The following is a 6,517-nucleotide window of genomic DNA, read 5'->3' on the forward strand; positions in this document are numbered from 1 at the left end:
AACAAGATAAAAATCACGCGGGGTTTTTTTTTTTTTTTTTTTTTTTTTTAGGGATGGGGAAATTAACAATTCCTCGATTGTTAAACTTTGTGATCAATTAAAATTCTTTTGATCGAAATTGAAAATAGTCAGCTCTACGCCGGCTTTCGGGAGTTCCGTCGGAGATCCCGTGACGTCACGGACATAGACGTCACCGGACTCCTCCCCCCCTTCCCCAAGTGGCTCCGTCGGCTATGGAAGGGAAGGGGAGGAGTCCAGTGACGTTGATGTCCATTTAGTCACCTGACTCCTCCCCCTTCCCTTTGTTAGCCGACTGAGCCACTTGGGCCGGTGTTTGCCCAAGAAGCACCAAGCTTCTGTCTTATCTTAAACTTATATATATGCACTATGTGGCTCTCCATTAACCCCTCCCTCATCTCACTCCCAGAAATGTGCCCATTGAAATTTACTGATATTAGGTTGCAATCAGGTCCTTACATGAAATGGACAGGTGCTGCTACTTCAAATATTAAGCTGATACTTTAAATCACCCTTAGGGCTTTGCTGTTTTACTATGTAAATACATTTGTAATCCAGCACGTTATTATTCTGAGTTGCCCCACTCAAGCGGCGGCCATATTGAATGGGGCATGCGAGATTAATAACGTGCTGGATTAGCGTGATCCTAGTTCATTATTATTATTAAATTATTATTACTAGTCTGTGCTGTATGTGTATAGGCCAATGTAGTTGGATCTGTATATGCGCTCTTATTAATCGAAATTAAATATTAATCATTACCAGCCCTAGTTTTTTTTTCTTGGACAGCTTGGACCATTGGTGCTTTGCTATTGGTCCAAACCATCCACGGAGATCAAGCCTCTAACACAAAGTGGAGGCTGTTGCAGTTCCTGCCTTACTACGTTAGGTTACACAAGCAGTGGGGAAGCCGGCTGCTGTGTAACTTAACTTAGCTGTCAAAAGCCAGATGCAGCGCCACCTGTAGTTAACAGGCAGCGCTCCGTCCATGACTGGTTACACAGCTGGGAGGGTTTACAAGCCGGTCTGAATGTAGAAAAAGCAGACAGCTCTTTCCTCTATATTACTAGGTAAGGCTCGGCCTCACCTGACCGCACGTGCCTGCTTAAAACCCTTGTAAGATTTACTTTTGACATCGTATTCAAAATTTTCCCTTTACTTACTGCCTGTAGACACACAATGAAGAGGAAATCTCTCCAAAGTAAATCACCTTCTAGACAGTTGTAACTGAGCAAGTATCCCCCATTTGCAGATTTGCCCTTTATTTCTGTTCTGGAGACAACTCTGGTGAAAACTTTGGATGTTACTCATTTCATGGGGGCAATAGTTAGCCAAACAAAGGATAAATCTTCCTAGCGTTAACACAGACAGCAAAAAACTGACGAAGTTCTAACTCCCTCACCTCTCTATCCAAAACTAAAAGTTTAACTTCAGATATACTTTAACCCCATCGCTACCAGTGGGAGCAAATTCTTTAAGTGAGCCGTGATGCTAAAAGTCCAGTAGAAGGGGCTCTCATTCACTCAATGGAGTGTAATAAGCTACACAGGGATGATGTAAGGGGTCTGGTTCTGTAAACAGCACAGCTTTGCAAGTAGTGAGGGAATCTCTATAGGAGTCAGTCTGCTCTTTCTTAGAAGATGGCTCTTGCTTCACTTAAGTGTGCAATACCCCCCTTAAAAGGGTGTGGTGCTGCAATTAGGCAGTCCTCTACGCAAGGGTGCATGGTTTGTATTTTTGTATCAACTTCTGGGAAGATTTCTGTAAAAGAAAGATACTACACTACAGTGCATTGCGTCAGATTTTGGCTGCTTTCTATTCCCCTGGATTGAACCGGAAGGAGCGTGACATCATCCTCACATGGGCAGAAGATGGGGGGTGAGGTAAGTGATTTTTGAAGGGGGAAAGGGCTCAGGCAATGTAAGTGAACCTTGCATTTTACTACAAGGACCACTTTAACATGGAGAGATAGATTTCTCAGTGAGGGCTGTTACATCACCCAGAAAGCCTAGAAAGAGTGTATAATCCCACCCACGCAACACAATCAGACAAATCAGAGAATGTTTTAATAAAACCCTTTCGGGGAGACGTAATTGAGTGTCTCACTTAAAGTGACACTATACTCAGGAGTTCAACCTTAAAAATGTATTCAACCTTAACCATTACCAAAAATTTATCTTATTTGTACATCATTCGGCTGTAGATCCTCAAATCATCTCTGAATTGGTGCTGACACTGTCCTTCCTTCTGAAGGGGGGCTACTCTTGTTCCCCATGGTCCCTGTATGCGTTGTAAAGTAGCCACCGATCCAAGCTCCCGTGACGGACTACAATCTCACATTAAGGCCCCATTCACACACAGTGACACTTACCTCGAGCGGATTATAAAGAAGCGACTGCTCCAAGCTCACTCGTGATTGACTACAATGTCAATACAAATTAGTAAACTGAGTGCCCATCCACACTGAGCGTTTGTGCGATTTCTGCCGCGATATCGCGAGAAGTCGCTCGACCAATGATTTTCAATCGAGCTGTTCTATTCTACAGCTCCAGGTCGCTCATCGCTGTCACAGGACCACGAAGAACAAAAGTAACCACCCTCCAGAAGGAAGGGCAGTGTCAGCACCAATTCAGAAATGATTTGAGGATCTACAGCAAATACACAAATAAGATACATTTTTGTAAAAAGTTTACAAAAGGACAGTGAAGGCATTTTTAAGATTTAACTCTGAAGTTGAGTCACTTTAGGTATAGTTGCAGTGTTTAGATGATAGCATCAGCACTTTACTGAATTATCTAGTTTTAGTTTGGAAGGGCAAACTAAAAATTTATAGAAAAAAGGTAAACAAAAAAACTGTATATAACCCATGACCTAATGTAAATAAGGACATCAGTGTACTTTCCACAGCAGGCTTACTTAGTTTATAGTTACTAAGAAAAGCAGTAAAAATAAAAAATAGGTATGTACCCAATTTTCACACGGCAACTCCACCTGCCGAGATGCGTCTGTGAAGTAAACACATACCTCATTTTACAACTTAGGCTGTTAATCAGCAGATAATAAAATGTCCTTTAACACAGCATTATGTTGTTTATTAAACTTTGCTTCATCGCATGACTGATAAAAACATAGATCATATTCTAAAACATGATCTCGGCACTCTGCGGTAACATTATGGAACCTGCACAATACCAATTTTTGCATGATGTGCCACCTGAACACACTTTTATGGACAGTTTGCTGTTGAGCAAGTACATTTAATCATGTCACACTAGGTACAGATTGAACAGACCAGAGTGATCTCAAATACAACGTAAGGCCTAAAGCAAATATGGAATCCTTGGCCTAAGTTCAACATTTATACTGTGAATTAGTAAAAAAAAAAAAAATTACTGCCTCTTTTTCCAGGAAATGTGCCAGTGCATCAAAAAGTGGTGACCACATAAACATAGATGTCTATCTGGCCTCAAATAAAGTATGTACACAATTCATGCTCAGATGACAGCATCTAGTGTTAACAAGTGGATAACACTGAAGCCTAAGATTCACTTAGTGTGGCCGGTAAAGGGGGCAATGTTTAGTATGAAACATTTTAGGCATAAGGCACCCTTTCCCAGTTTCACTCTTTCATACACTGGCAAAGTGTGTAAAAAAAACAATTAATATACACACACTTACCAAAGTATTCGGACGGCTGCCTTTACATGCGCATGAACGCTAATGGCATCCCAGTCTTCGTCGTAGGGTTCAATATTGAGTTGGCCCGCCCTTTGCAGCTATAAACTGCTTCAACTCTTCTGGAAGGCGTCCACAAGGTTTACGAGTGTGTCAAATGTTTGACCATTCTTCCAGAAGCGCATTTGTGAGGTCAGGTACTGATCTTGGAGGAGAAGGCCAGGCTCGCAGTCTCCGATCTAATTCATCCCAAAGGTGTTCTATCGGGTTGAGGTCAGGACGCTGAGCAGGCCTGTCAAGTTCCTCCACCCCAAACTCGCTCAACCATGTCTTCAGAGACCTTGCTTTGGGCACTTAAGTGGTGCGCAGTCATGTTGAAACAGAAATGGGCCATCCCCAAACTGTTCCCACAAAGTTGGGAGCATGAACTTGTCCAAAATGTCTTGGTATGCTGATGCCTTAAGAGTTCCCTTCACTAGAACTAAGGGGCCAAGCCCAACCCCTGAAAAACAACCCCACACCATAATCCCACCCCCCCCCTCCACCAAAACTTTACACTTGGCACAATGCAGTCAGGCAAGTACCGTTCTCCTGGCAACCTCCAAACCCAGACACGTCCATCCGATTGCCAGACAGAGAAGTGCGATTTGTCACTCCAGAGAACACGTCTCCATTTCGAGACCAGTGGTGGCGTGCTCTACACCACTGCATGCGACGCTTAGCATTGCACTTGGTGATGTAAGGCTTGGATGCAGTTGCTCGGCCATGGAAACCCATTCCATGAAGCTCTCTATGCACTGTTGTTGTGCCAATCTGAAGGCCACATGAAGTTTGGAGGTCTGTAGATGTTGTAGATGTAGCGTGAGGAAGCCGGCGCTTTTTCGTTTTCGGTTAAAAGTAACCCTGCCGCTCTGTGTACACAGTGAGAGGGGAGAGCTGTGCTCTTCCTCTCACTTGTCACAGGAGTTCCAGTACAGTGCTGTGCTAGAACTCCTGTATTGGAGGCAACAGGGTCAGTAGAGAACCTGTCACCTCCAAATGCTGTCACACACGTTCTCGTTAGCTTCTGTGTGATAGCAATAAAGTTAAGTGAAAAAAAATAGCTATTGACTCTGCACTTCAGCATGCGCTGACCCTGATCATTTTACATGACCTGCTGAGTTGCTGTTGTTCCCAGTTGCTTCCACTTTGTTATAATACCACTAACAGTAAGGGCCGGATTTACTCTCCCTGCTGCCCCAAGGCCAGGTTCGGCAATACACACACACACGGAGAATGGCAACCGGATGGCTGGGGCGGCAGGGTTAGTTTAATTTTTTTTACATCACTTTATATTTGTTATTTTTCTTTATCTTATCGTTTGCATTGTTATTTAGAATGTGTGCTTATCGTTATTTTTTATAATTATTTTTTTATTATAACAAAATTCTTATTATTATATTATTTTATATTTTTTTAATCACCCATTTAATTACGACATTAGTTTCTACTTATTTTTTATTTAATTAATTTTGGCAATCAATTTTTTTCACTTAACTTTATTGCTATCACACAGAAGCTAACAAGCACCTGTGTGACAGCATTTGGAGGTGACAGGTTCTCTCTATTGACCCTTTCACCTCCAATACAGGAGTTCTAGCACAGCACTGTGCTGGAACTCCTGTGACAAGTGAGAGAGGAAGAGCACAGCTCTCCCCTCTCACTGTGTACACGGAGCGGCAGGGTTACTTATAACCCTGCTGCTCTGCTCACCGCATCGGCGGTCAGTGAGGAGAGACAGACTCAGCGGCTGAGCCCGGAAGATGGAGCCAGCGAGGAGAGAAGAAGTGCAGGGGGGACAAACGAACAAGCGCTGGCTTCCTCACGCTACATTTAGCCCTACCTTCCTAAAGCAGGGCTAAATTTAGAAAGCAACTTACCGCCCGAACTGTATGTTCCGGGCGTCGGGGGATTCCACAGACGCTGCCGCCCCTCTGCACCCTGTCCCCCCCGAGGCCGGGCCTCGGTGCCCTTGTGGGGAATCCAGGCCTGCTAACAGTTGATCGCGGAATATTTAGTAGCAAAGAATTGCATGGAACACCTGAATCCAATGATTTAGAGGGGTGTCCCCACACATACACGCATTAATGCATGGACAATGTTACAGTTTTTTTTTAAACTCTATTGAAGACCTGTTTCACATGTGAACATTTCAAGAACATGTGGTTTAATTTGAAAGAAAAAAAAAAAAGGGAGTAAATGGAATATAGGGGCAGGAAGACATTTTCTAGAAAGTGGAGTTCGATTTACTTGTGCTAAAACTTAGAATTGTTATGAAAACCTAAACAGGTTATAAATAAGCATCAGTCTTGTGACAGCACTACTTGAGTATATAACACCTCCATGTGATAAGGCAATGCCTATAAGGAAAAACTGTACAGAGCAAGAGATCCCATGTGCAGTATATTTATTAAGAAATGATCTTCTAGCACCAAAAGCAGCATGTTGGTAATCAGTATAAAACTAGGAAAAATATTAAAAAGACCCAACAATAGTGATCTAGTACTAAAAGCACCTGTTATTTATTGTGCCATGTCAGTCGCGTCTGAGAAATGGTGATAAATTTAGGACAGGCTCCTTTCTCTCAACTGACCTACCAGTGCAGACAACAGAAAATTAGAAGTGTGTGTAAAACAGGCCTTTCGCCACAGGCTCAGGAGATGGAGAAAAAGCTGTAATGGGGGAGGTGAAGACATGGCTTTCATTTGTCTAGGGGACATCAAATAATTCTGCTGACATTTAGTAGAAAGATCCCGATAGCCGTCAGGGACATGGAGGGGGGGGG

This window comes from Nanorana parkeri, unplaced genomic scaffold (genome assembly GCF_000935625.1).
Source record: "Nanorana parkeri isolate BGI_ZX_2015 unplaced genomic scaffold, ASM93562v1 scaffold187, whole genome shotgun sequence".
NCBI lineage: Eukaryota > Metazoa > Chordata > Amphibia > Anura > Dicroglossidae > Nanorana > Nanorana parkeri.